Raw genomic sequence first — 14,158 nt, forward strand, 5'->3', positions numbered from 1 at the left:
GACGACTGCTCTATGTTTTCACGCATATCATACGAAGAAATCTGCAGATTTAATCCGGTTGAGAGAAATGCTGCGAACAATCATTTGTGCGAATATGATCTGGTTTTTAAAGATATTGGTTTGTGAATGTTAAATGGCGACTGCTCTATGTAATCACGTGTATGGCAAGGCGTAATCTGCAGATTTGGTCTATATAAAAGGGATGCTGGGATTAATCATCCGTATTGATATGATCTAGTTTTTCAAGGATATCTGTTTGGGAATGGAAAATGACGATAGCTCCATGTATTTACGTATATCATAATACGTAAACTGCAGATTTGGTTCGGATAAAAGGGATGCTGCAAACAATCATCTATGAAGATATAATCTGGTTTTTTAAAGATATCTGTTTGTGAATGAGATATGACGACTGCTCTATGTTTTCACGCATATCATAAGAAGAAATCTGCAGATTTAGTCCGGTCGAGAGAAATGCTGCGAACAATCATTTGTGCGAATATGATCTGGTTTTTAAAGATATTGGTTTGTGAATGTTAAATGGCGACTGCTCTATGTAATCACGTGTATGGCAAGGCGTAATCTGCAGATTTGGTCTATATAAAAGGGATGCTGGGATTAATCATCCGTATTGATATGATCTAGTTTTTCAAGGATATCTGTTTGGGAATGGAAAATGACGACAGCTCCATGTATTTTCGTATATCATAATACGTAAACTGCAGAATTGGTTCGGATAAAAGGGATGCTGCGAACAATCATCTGTGAAGATATAATCTGGTTTTTTAAAGATATCTGTTAGTGAATGAGATATGACGACTGCTTTATGTATTCCCGCAGATCGCAAGAGGTAATCTCAAGATTTAGTCCGGTTGAGAGCAATACTGCGAACAATCATTTGTGCGAATATGATCTGGTTTTTAAAGATAATGGTTTGTGAATGTTAAATGACGACTGCTCTATGTAATCACGTGTATGGCAAGGCGTAATCTGCAGATTTGGTCTATATAAAAGGGATGCTGGGATTAATCATCCGTATTGATATGATCTAGTTTTTCAAGGATATCTGTTTGGGAATGGAACATGACGACAGCTCCATGTATTTTCGTATATCATAATACGTAAACTGCAGAATTGGTTCGGATAAAAGGGATGCTGCGAACAATCATCTGTGAAGATATAATCTGGTTTTTTAAAGATATCTGTTTGTGAATGAGATATGACGACTGCTCTATGTTTTCACGCATATCATAAGAAGAAATCTGCAGATTTCGTCCGGTTGAGAGAAATGCTGCGAACAATCATTTGTGCGAATATGATCTGGTTTTTAAAGATATTGGTTTGTGAATGTTAAATGGCGACTGCTCTATGTAATCACGTGTATGGCAAGGCGTAATCTGCAGATTTGGTCTACATAAAAGGGATGCTGGGATTAATCATCCGTATTGATATGATCTAGTTTTTCAAGGATATCTGTTTGGGAATGTAAAATGACGACAGCTCCATGTATTTTCGTATATCATAATACGTAAACTGCAGAATTGGTTTGGATAAAAGGGATGCTGCGAACAATCATCTGTGAAGATATAATCTGGTTTTTTACAGATATTGCTTTATGAATGTAAAATGACGACTGCTCTATGTTTTCACGCATATCATACGAAGACATTTGCAGATTTAGTCCGGTTGAGAGGAATGCTGCGAACAATCATTTGTGCGAATATGATCTGGTTTTTAAAGATATTCGTTTGTGAATGTTAAATGGCGACTGCTCTATGTAATCACGTGTATGGCAAGGCGTAATCTGCAGATTTGGTCTACATAAAAGGGATGCTGGGATTAATCATCCGTATTGATATGATCTGGTTTTTTAAAGATATCTGTTTGTGAATGTAAAATGACGACAGCTCCATGTATTTACGTATATCATAATACGTAAACTGCAGATTTGGTTCGGATAAAAGGGATGCTGCAAACAATCATCTTTGAAGATATAATCTGGTTTTTTAAAGATATCGGTTTGTGAATGAGATATGACGACTGCTCTATGTATTTACGTATATCATAAGACGTAATCTGCAGATTTGGTTGGGATAAAAGGGATGCTGAGAAAAATCATCTGTACAGATATGATCTAGTTTTCAAAATTTATCTGTTTATGAATGAAAAATGACGACTGCTCTATGTATTCACGCATATCACAAGACGAAATCTGCCGATTTTGTCCAAATGAAAGGAATGCTGCAAATAATCGTCCGTGCAAATATGATTTAGTTTTTTGAAGATATTGGTTTGTGAATGTAAAATGACGACTTCTCTATGTTATCACGCATATCATAAGATGAAATCTACAGATTAGGTCCAGATAAAAGAGATGCTGAGAATAATCTTCTGTGCAGGAATAATCTGGTTTTTTAAAGATCTGTTTGTGAATGTAAACTGACGACTGCTCTATGTATTCACGCATATCACAAAACGTAATCTGCAGATTTGGTTCGGATAAAAGGGATGCTGCGACGAATCATCTGTGCAAATATAATCTGGTTTTTTAAAGATATCTGTATGTTAATGAAAAATGACGACTGCTTTATGTATTCACGCATATCATGACATGTAATCTGCAGATTTGGTGTAGATAAAAGGGATGCTGCAAACAATTATCTGTGCAAATATGATTTAGTTTTCAAAATATATCTCTTTATGAATGTAAAATGACGACTGCTCTATGTTATCACGCATATCATCAGACGGAAACTGCAGATTCGGTCTATATCAAAGAGATGCTGAGAATAATCATCTGTACAGAAATGATCTGTTTTCTAAAAGATATCTTGTTGTGAATGTAAAATGACGACTGCTCTATGTATTCACCCGTATCACTAGATGAAATCTGCAGATTTGGTTCGGATAAAAGGGATGCTGAGAATAATCATCTGTACAGATATGATCTAGTTTTCAAAATATATCTGTTTATGAATGAAAAATGACGACTGCTCTATGTATTCACGCATATCACAAGACGAAATCTGCCGATTTTGTCCAAATGAAAGGAATGCTGCAAATAATCGTCCGTGCAAATATGATTTAGTTTTTTGAAGATATTGGTTTGTGAATGTAAAATGACGACTTCTCTATGTTATCACGCATATCATAAGATGAAATCTACAGATTAGGTCCAGATAAAAGAGATGCTGAGAATAATCTTCTGTGCAGGAATAATCTGGTTTTTTAAAGATCTGTTTGTGAATGTAAACTGACGACTGCTCTATGTATTCACGCATATCACAAAACGTAATCTGCAGATTTGGTTCGCATAAAAGGGATGCTGCGACCAATCATCTGTGCAAATATAATCTGGTTTTTTAAAGCTATCTGTATGTGAATGAAAAATGTCGACTGCTTTATGTATTCACGCATATCATGACATGTAATCTGCAGATTTGGTGTAGATAAAAGGGATGCTGCAAACAATTATCTGTGCAAATATGATTTAGTTTTCTAAATATATCTCTTTATGAATGTAAAATGACGACTGCTCTATGTTATCACGCATATCATCAGACGGAAACTGCAGATTCGGTCTATATCAAAGAGATGCTGAGAATAATCATCTGTACAGAAATGATCTGTTTTCTAAAAGATATCTTGTTGTGAATGTAAAATGACGACTGCTCTATGTATTCACCCGTATCACTAGATGAAATCTGCAGATTTGGTTCGGATAAAAGGGATGCTGAGAATAATCATCTGTACAGATATGATCTAGTTTTCAAAATATATCTGTTTATGAATGAAAAATGACGACTGCTCTATGTATTCACCCGTATCACTAGATGAAATCTGCAGATTTGGTTCGGATAAAAGGGATGCTGAGAATAATCATCTGTACAGATATGATCTAGTTTTCAAAATATATCTGTTTATGAATGAAAAATGTCGACTGCTCTATGTATTCACGCATATCACAAGACGAAATCTGCCGATTTTGTCCAAATGAAAGGAATGCTGCAAATAATCGTCCGTGCAAATATGATTTAGTTTTCAAAAGATATCTTGTTGTGAATGTAAAATGACGACTGCTCTATGTATTCACCCGTATCACTAGATGAAATCTGCAGATTTGGTTCGGATAAAAGGGATGCTGAGAATAATCATCTGTACAGATATGATCTAGTTTTCAAAATATATCTGTTTATGAATGAAAAATGACGACTGCTCTATGTATTCACGCATATCACAAGACGAAATCTGCCGATTTTGTCCAAATGAAAGGAATGCTGCAAATAATCGTCCGTGCAAATATGATTTAGTTTTTTGAAGATATTGGTTTGTGAATGTAAAATGACGACTTCTCTATGTTATCACGCATATCATAAGATGAAATCTACAGATTAGGTCCAGATAAAAGAGATGCTGAGAATAATCTTCTGTGCAGGAATAATCTGGTTTTTTAAAGATCTGTTTGTGAATGTAAACTGACGACTGCTCTATGTATTCACGCATATCACAAAACGTAATCTGCAGATTTGGTTCGCATAAAAGGGATGCTACGACCAATCATCTGTGCAAATATAATCTGGTTTTTTAATGATATCTGTATGTGAATGAAAAATGTCGACTGCTTTATGTATTCACGCATATCATGACATGTAATCTGCAGATTTGGTGTAGATAAAAGGGATGCTGCAAACAATTATCTGTGCAAATATGATTTAGTTTTCAAAATATATCTCTTTATGAATGTAAAATGACGACTGCTCTATGTTTTCACGCATATCATCAGACGGAAACTGCAGATTCGGTCTATATCAAAGAGATGCTGAGAATAATCATCTGTACAGAAATGATCTGTTTTCTAAAAGATATCTTGTTGTGAATGTAAAATGACGACTGCTCTATGTATTCACCCGTATCACTAGATGAAATCTGCAGATTTGGTTCGGATAAAAGGGATGCTGAGAATAATCATCTGTACAGATATGATCTAGTTTTCAAAATATATCTGTTTATGAATGAAAAATGACGACTGCTCTATGTATTCACCCGTATCACTAGATGAAATCTGCAGATTTGGTTCGGATAAAAGGGATGCTGCGAACAATCATCTGTGAAGATATAATCTGGTTTTTTAAAGATATCTGTTAGTGAATGAGATATGACGACTGATTTATGTATTCCCGCATATCACAAGAGGTAATCTCAAGATTTAGTCCGGTTGAGAGCAATACTGCGAACAATCATTTGTGCGAATATGATCTGGTTTTTAAAGATATTGGTTTGTGAATGTTAAATGGCGACTGCTCTATGTAATCACGTGTATGGCAAGGCGTAATCTGCAGATTTGGTCTATATAAAAGGGATGCTGGGATTAATCATCTGTATTGATATGATCTAGTTTTTCAAGGATATCTGTTTGGGAATGGAAAATGACGACAGCTCCATGTATTTTCGTATATCATAATACGTAAACTGCAGAATTGGTTCGGATAAAAGGGATGCTGCGAACAATCATCTGTGAAGATATAATCTGGTTTTTTAAAGATATCTGTTTGTGAATGAGATATGACGACTGCTCTATGTTTTCACGCATATCATAAGAAGAAATCTGCAGATTTAGTCCGCTTGAGAGAAATGGTGCGAACAATCTTTTGTGCGAATATGATCTGGTTTTTAAAGATATTGGTTTGTGAATGTAAAATGACGACTGCTCTATGTATTCACCCGTATCGCAAGAAGTCATCTGCAGAGTTGGCCTAGATAAATGGGATGCTGAGAATATTCATCTGTGCGAATATGATCCAGTTTTGTAAAGATATTGGATTGCGAATATAAATTGACGACTGCTCTATTTATTCACGCATATCACAAGACGAAATCTGTAGATTTGGTCCAGATAAAAGGGATGCTGCAAATAATGATCTGTGCGAATATGATCTAGTTTTTTAAAGATATTGGTTTGTGAATGTAAATTGACGACTGCTCTATTTATTCACATGTAGCACAAGACGAAATCTGTAGATTTGGTCTAGATAAAAGGAATGCTGCAAATAATGATCTGTGCGAATATGATCTAGTTTTTTAAAGACATTTGTTTGTGAATGTAAAATGACGACTGCTCTATGTATTCACGCGTATCACATGAAGTCATCTGCAGAGTTGGCCTAGATAAAAGGGATGCTGAGAATAATCATCTGTGCGAATATGATCTAGTTTTTTAAAGATATTGGTTTGTGAATGAAAAATGACGACTGCTCTATGTATTTACGTATATCATAAGGCGTAATCTGCAGATTTGGTTCGGATAAAATGGATGCTGCAAACAATTATCTGTGCAAAGATGATTAAGTTTTTCCAAATATATCTGTTTGTGAATGAAAAATGACGACTGCTCTATGTATTTACGTATATCATAAGACGTAATCTGCAGATTTGGTTGGGATAAAAGGGATGCTGAGAAAAATCATCTGTACAGATATGATCTAGTTTTCAAAATTTATCTGTTTATGAATGAAAAATGACGACTGCTCTATGTATTCACGCATATCACAAGACGAAATCTGCCGATTTTGTCCAAATGAAAGGAATGCTGCAAATAATCGTCCGTGCAAATATGATTTAGTTTTTTGAAGATATTGGTTTGTGAATGTAAAATGACGACTTCTCTATGTTATCACGCATATCATAAGATGAAATCTACAGATTAGGTCCAGATAAAAGAGATGCTGAGAATAATCTTCTGTGCAGGAATAATCTGGTTTTTTAAAGATCTGTTTGTGAATGTAAACTGACGACTGCTCTATGTATTCACGCATATCACAAAACGTAATCTGCAGATTTGGTTCGCATAAAAGGGATGCTGCGACCAATCATCTGTGCAAATATAATCTGGTTTTTTAAAGATATCTGTATGTGAATGAAAAATGTCGACTGCTTTATGTATTCACGCATATCATGACATGTAATCTGCAGATTTGGTGTAGATAAAAGGGATGCTGCAAACAATTATCTGTGCAAATATGATTTAGTTTTCAAAATATATCTCTTTATGAATGTAAAATGACGACTGCTCTATGTTATCACGCATATCATCAGACGGAAACTGCAGATTCGGTCTATATCAAAGAGATGCTGAGAATAATCATCTGTACAGAAATGATCTGTTTTCTAAAAGATATCTCGTTGTGAATGTAAAATGACGACTGCTCTATGTATTCACCCGTATCACTAGATGAAATCTGCAGATTTGGTTCGGATAAAAGGGATGCTGAGAATAATCATCTGTACAGATATGATCTAGTTTTCAAAATATATCTGTTTATGAATGAAAAATGTCGACTGCTCTATGTATTCACCCGTATCACTAGATGAAATCTGCATATTTGGTTCGGATAAAAGGGATGCTGAGAATAATCATCTGTACAGATATGATCTAGTTTTCAAAATATATCTGTTTATGAATGAAAAATGTCGACTGCTCTATGTATTCACGCATATCACAAGACGAAATCTGCCGATTTTGTCCAAATGAAAGGAATGCTGCAAATAATCGTCCGTGCAAATATGATTTAGTTTTTTGGAGATATTGGTTTGTGAATGTAAAATGACGACTTCTCTATGTTATCACGCATATCATAAGATGAAATCTACAGATTAGGTCCAGATAAAAGAGATGCTGAGAATAATCTTCTGTGCAGGAATAATCTGGTTTTTTAAAGATCTGTTTGTGAATGTAAACTGACGACTGCTCTATGTATTCACGCATATCACAAAACGTAATCTGCAGATTTGGTTCGGATAAAAGGGATGCTGCGAACAATCATCTGTGAAGAGATAATCTGGTTTTTTAACGATATCTGTTAGTGAATGAGATATGACGACAGCTTTATGTATTCCCGCATATGACAAGACGTAATCTCAAGATTTAGTCCGGTTGAGAGAAATGCTGCGAACAATCATTTGTGCTAATATAATTTAGTTTTTCAAAGATATTGGTTTGTGAATGTTAAATGACAACTGATCTATGTATTAACCCGTATCACAAGAAGTAATCTGCTGATTTGGTCTACATAAAAGGGTTGCTGGGATTAATCATCCGTATTGATATGATCTAGTTTTTCAAGGATATCTGTTTGGGAATGTAAAATGACGACAGCTCCATGTATTTACGTATATCATAATACGTAAACTGCAGATTTGGTTCGGATAAAAGGGATGCTGCGAACAATCATCTGTGAAGATATAATCTGGTTTTTTAAAGATATCTGTTAGTGAATGAGATATGACGACTGATTTATGTATTCCCGCATATCACAAGAGGTAATCTCAAGATTTAGTCCGGTTGAGAGCAATACTGCGAACAATCATTTGTGCGAATATGATCTGGTTTTTAAAGATATTGGTTTGTGAATGTTAAATGGCGACTGCTCTATGTAATCACGTGTATGGCAAGGCGTAATCTGCAGATTTGGTCTATATAAAAGGGATGCTGGGATTAATCATCTGTATTGATATGATCTAGTTTTTCAAGGATATCTGTTTGGGAATGGAAAATGACGACAGCTCCATGTATTTTCGTATATCATAATACGTAAACTGCAGAATTGGTTCGGATAAAAGGGATGCTGCGAACAATCATCTGTGAAGATATAATCTGGTTTTTTAAAGATATCTGTTTGTGAATGAGATATGACGACTGCTCTATGTTTTCACGCATATCATAAGAAGAAATCTGCAGATTTAGTCCGCTTGAGAGAAATGGTGCGAACAATCTTTTGTGCGAATATGATCTGGTTTTTAAAGATATTGGTTTGTGAATGTAAAATGACGACTGCTCTATGTATTCACCCGTATCGCAAGAAGTCATCTGCAGAGTTGGCCTAGATAAATGGGATGCTGAGAATATTCATCTGTGCGAATATGATCCAGTTTTGTAAAGATATTGGATTGCGAATATAAATTGACGACTGCTCTATTTATTCACGCATATCACAAGACGAAATCTGTAGATTTGGTCCAGATAAAAGGGATGCTGCAAATAATGATCTGTGCGAATATGATCTAGTTTTTTAAAGATATTGGTTTGTGAATGTAAATTGACGACTGCTCTATTTATTCACATGTAGCACAAGACGAAATCTGTAGATTTGGTCTAGATAAAAGGAATGCTGCAAATAATGATCTGTACGAATATGATCTAGTTTTTTAAAGACATTTGTTTGTGAATGTAAAATGACGACTGCTCTATGTATTCACCCGTATCACAAGAAGTAATCTGCAGAGTTGGCCTAGATAAAAGGCATACTGCGATTAATCATCCGCATAGATATGGTCTGGTTTTTTAAAGATATTGGTTTGTGAATGTAAAATGACGACTGCTCTATGTATTCACGCGTATCACATGAAGTCATCTGCAGAGTTGGCCTAGATAAAAGGGATGCTGAGAATAATCATCTGTGCGAATATGATCTAGTTTTTTAAAGATATTGGTTTGTGAATGAAAAATGACGACTGCTCCATGTATTTACGTATATCATAAGGCGTAATCTGCAGATTTGGTTCGGATAAAATGGATGCTGCAAACAATTATCTGTGCAAAGATGATTAAGTTTTTCCAAATATATCTGTTTGTGAATGAAAAATGACGACTGCTCTATGTATTTACGTATATCATAAGACGTAATCTGCAGATTTGGTTGGGATAAAAGGGATGCTGAGAAAAATCATCTGTACAGATATGATCTAGTTTTCAAAATTTATCTGTTTATGAATGAAAAATGACGACTGCTCTATGTATTCACGCATATCACAAGACGAAATCTGCCGATTTTGTCCAAATGAAAGGAATGCTGCAAATAATCGTCCGTGCAAATATGATTTAGTTTTTTGAAGATATTGGTTTGTGAATGTAAAATGACGACTTCTCTATGTTATCACGCATATCATAAGATGAAATCTACAGATTAGGTCCAGATAAAAGAGATGCTGAGAATAATCTTCTGTGCAGGAATAATCTGGTTTTTTAAAGATCTGTTTGTGAATGTAAACTGACGACTGCTCTATGTATTCACGCATATCACAAAACGTAATCTGCAGATTTGGTTCGGATAAAAGGGATGCTGCGACGAATCATCTGTGCAAATATAATCTGGTTTTTTAAAGATATCTGTATGTTAATGAAAAATGACGACTGCTTTATGTATTCACGCATATCATGACATGTAATCTGCAGATTTGGTGTAGATAAAAGGGATGCTGCAAACAATTATCTGTGCAAATATGATTTAGTTTTCAAAATATATCTCTTTATGAATGTAAAATGACGACTGCTCTATGTTATCACGCATATCATCAGACGGAAACTGCAGATTCGGTCTATATCAAAGAGATGCTGAGAATATTCATCTGTACAGAAATGATCTGTTTTCTAAAAGATATCTTGTTGTGAATGTAAAATGACGACTGCTCTATGTATTTACGTATATCATAAGACGTAATCTGCAGATTTGGTTGGGATAAAAGGGATGCTGAGAAAAATCATCTGTACAGATATGATCTAGTTTTCAAAATTTATCTGTTTATGAATGAAAAATGACGACTGCTCTATGTATTCACGCATATCACAAGACGAAATCTGCCGATTTTGTCCAAATGAAAGGAATGCTGCAAATAATCGTCCGTGCAAATATGATTTAGTTTTTTGAAGATATTGGTTTGTGAATGTAAAATGACGACTTCTCTATGTTATCACGCATATCATAAGATGAAATCTACAGATTAGGTCCAGATAAAAGAGATGCTGAGAATAATCTTCTGTGCAGGAATAATCTGGTTTTTTAAAGATCTGTTTGTGAATGTAAACTGACGACTGCTCTATGTATTCACGCATATCACAAAACGTAATCTGCAGATTTGGTTCGGATAAAAGGGATGCTGCGACGAATCATCTGTGCAAATATAATCTGGTTTTTTAAAGATATCTGTATGTTAATGAAAAATGACGACTGCTTTATGTATTCACGCATATCATGACATGTAATCTGCAGATTTGGTGTAGATAAAAGGGATGCTGCAAACAATTATCTGTGCAAATATGATTTAGTTTTCAAAATATATCTCTTTATGAATGTAAAATGACGACTGCTCTATGTTATTACGCATATCATCAGACGGAAACTGCAGATTCGGTCTATATCAAAGAGATGCTGAGAATATTCATCTGTACAGAAATGATCTGTTTTCTAAAAGATATCTTGTTGTGAATGTAAAATGACGACTGCTCTATGTATTCACCCGTATCACTAGATGAAATCTGCAGATTTGGTTCGGATAAAAGGGATGCTGAGAATAATCATCTGTACAGATATGTTCTAGTTTTCAAAATATATCTGTTTATGAATGAAAAATGTCGACTGCTCTGTGTATTCACGCATATCACAAGACGAAATCTGCCGATTTTGTCCAAATGAAAGGAATGCTGCAAATAATCGTCCGTGCAAATATGATTTAGTTTTTTGAAGATATTGGTTTGTGAATGTAAAATGACGACTTCTCTATGTTATCACGCATATCATAAGATGAAATCTACAGATTAGGTCCAGATAAAAGAGATGCTGAGAATAATCTTCTGTGCAGGAATAATCTGGTTTTTTAAAGATCTGTTTGTGAATGTAAACTGACGACTGCTCTATGTATTCACGCATATCACAAAACGTAATCTACAGATTTGGTTCGCATAAAAGGGATGCTGCGACCAATCATCTGTGCAAATATAATCTGGTTTTTTAAAGATATCTGTATGTGAATGAAAAATGTCGACTGCTTTATGTATTCACGCATATCATGACATGTAATCTGCAGATTTGGTGTAGATAAAAGGGATGCTGCAAACAATTATCTGTGCAAATATGATTTAGTTTTCAAAATATATCTCTTTATGAATGTAAAATGACGACTGCTCTATGTTATCACGCATATCATCAGACGGAAACTGCAGATTCGGTCTATATCAAAGAGATGCTGAGAATAATCATCTGTACAGAAATGATCTGTTTTCTAAAAGATATCTTGTTGTGAATGTAAAATGACGACTGCTCTATGTATTCACCCGTATCACTAGATGAAATCTGCTGATTTGGTTCGGATAAAAGGTATGCTGAGAATAATCATCTGTACAGATATGATCTAGTTTTCAAAATATATCTGTTTATGAATGAAAAATGACGACTGCTCTATGTATTCACGCATATCACAAGACGAAATCTGCCGATTTTGTCCAAATGAAAGGAATGCTGCAAATAATCGTCCGTGCAAATATGATTTAGTTTTTTGAAGATATTGGTTTGTGAATGTAAAATGACGACTTCTCTATGTTATCACGCATATCATAAGATGAAATCTACAGATTAGGTCCAGATAAAAGAGATGCTGAGAATAATCTTCTGTGCAGGAATAATCTGGTTTTTTAAAGATCTGTTTGTGAATGTAAACTGACGACTGCTCTATGTATTCACGCATATCACAAAACGTAATCTGCAGATTTGGTTTGCATAAAAGGGATGCTACGACCAATCATCTGTGCAAATATAATCTGGTTTTTTAATGATATCTGTATGTGAATGAAAAATGTCGACTGCTTTATGTATTCACGCATATCATGACATGTAATCTGCAGATTTGGTGTAGATAAAAGGGATGCTGCAAACAATTATCTGTGCAAATATGATTTAGTTTTCAAAATATATCTCTTTATGAATGTAAAATGACGACTGCTCTATGTTATCACGCATATCATCAGACGGAAACTGCAGATTCGGTCTATATCAAAGAGATGCTGAGAATAATCATCTGTACAGAAATGATCTGTTTTCTAAAAGATATCTTGTTGTGAATGTAAAATGACGACTGCTCTATGTATTCACCCGTATCACTAGATGAAATCTGCAGATTTGGTTCGGATAAAAGGGATGCTGAGAATAATCATCTGTACAGATATGATCTAGTTTTCAAAATATATCTGTTTATGAATGAAAAATGACGACTGCTCTATGTATTCACCCGTATCACTAGATGAAATCTGCAGATTTGGTTCGGATAAAAGGGATGCTGAGAATAATCATCTGTACAGATATGATCTAGTTTTCAAAATATATCTGTTTATGAATGAAAAATGTCGACTGCTCTATGTATTCACGCATATCACAAGACGAAATCTGCCGATTTTGTCCAAATGAAAGGAATGCTGCAAATAATCGTCCGTGCAAATATGATTTAGTTTTTTGGAGATATTGGTTTGTGAATGTAAAATGACGACTTCTCTATGTTATCACGCATATCATAAGATGAAATCTACAGATTAGGTCCAGATAAAAGAGATGCTGAGAATAATCTTCTGTGCAGGAATAATCTGGTTTTTTAAAGATCTGTTTGTGAATGTAAACTGACGACTGCTCTATGTATTCACGCATATCACAAAACGTAATCTGCAGATTTGGTTCGCATAAAAGGGATGCTGCGACCAATCATCTGTGCAAATATAATCTGGTTTTTTAAAGATATCTGTATGTGAATGTAGAATGACGACTGCTCTATGTTATCACGCATATCATCAGACGGAAACTGCAGATTCGGTCTATATCAAAGAGATGCTGAGAATAATCATCTGTACAGAAATGATCTGTTTTCTAAAAGATATCTTGTTGTGAATGTAAAATGTCGATAGCTGTAATGGCCGTGTTTCCTCCGACCCCCGCTGTGCCGGCGCGTACTACATGCGGAACTGCCTCCGGGAGTTTGTCTGCCCACAGAGTGCTTCCCGCGGTGAGGTGTACGTGCGGTATGAAGATCTCGCGTTCGTCTTGGTCTGCTCCCCCATAAAAAATGCTGTCCGCTATTCTTAGATGACATCCTTCGGGTATATTTACCTCGCCGCTTCCTTCTAAGGTGACGCTCTGTTTTTCTTCCTGGCACATCCCAGTCCCGTTCATTCTTCCGGCTGTTGAAAATATCCATCGCGCAGGGTTTTGTGTCCTGATTAAGTATTACTCGGGCCCGTGTATCAAGGTTCGTTTGCACAAGTTGTGGGCCCTGTATGATTCCGGATCGGCTTTCAGAGTGCTCTTGCAATCCATCCCACTTTTTAGTTCTTGGTTGGCCTTACATA

Source organism: Nasonia vitripennis (assembly GCF_009193385.2).
Source record: "Nasonia vitripennis strain AsymCx chromosome 1 unlocalized genomic scaffold, Nvit_psr_1.1 chr1_random0004, whole genome shotgun sequence".
Classification (NCBI taxonomy): domain Eukaryota; kingdom Metazoa; phylum Arthropoda; class Insecta; order Hymenoptera; family Pteromalidae; genus Nasonia; species Nasonia vitripennis.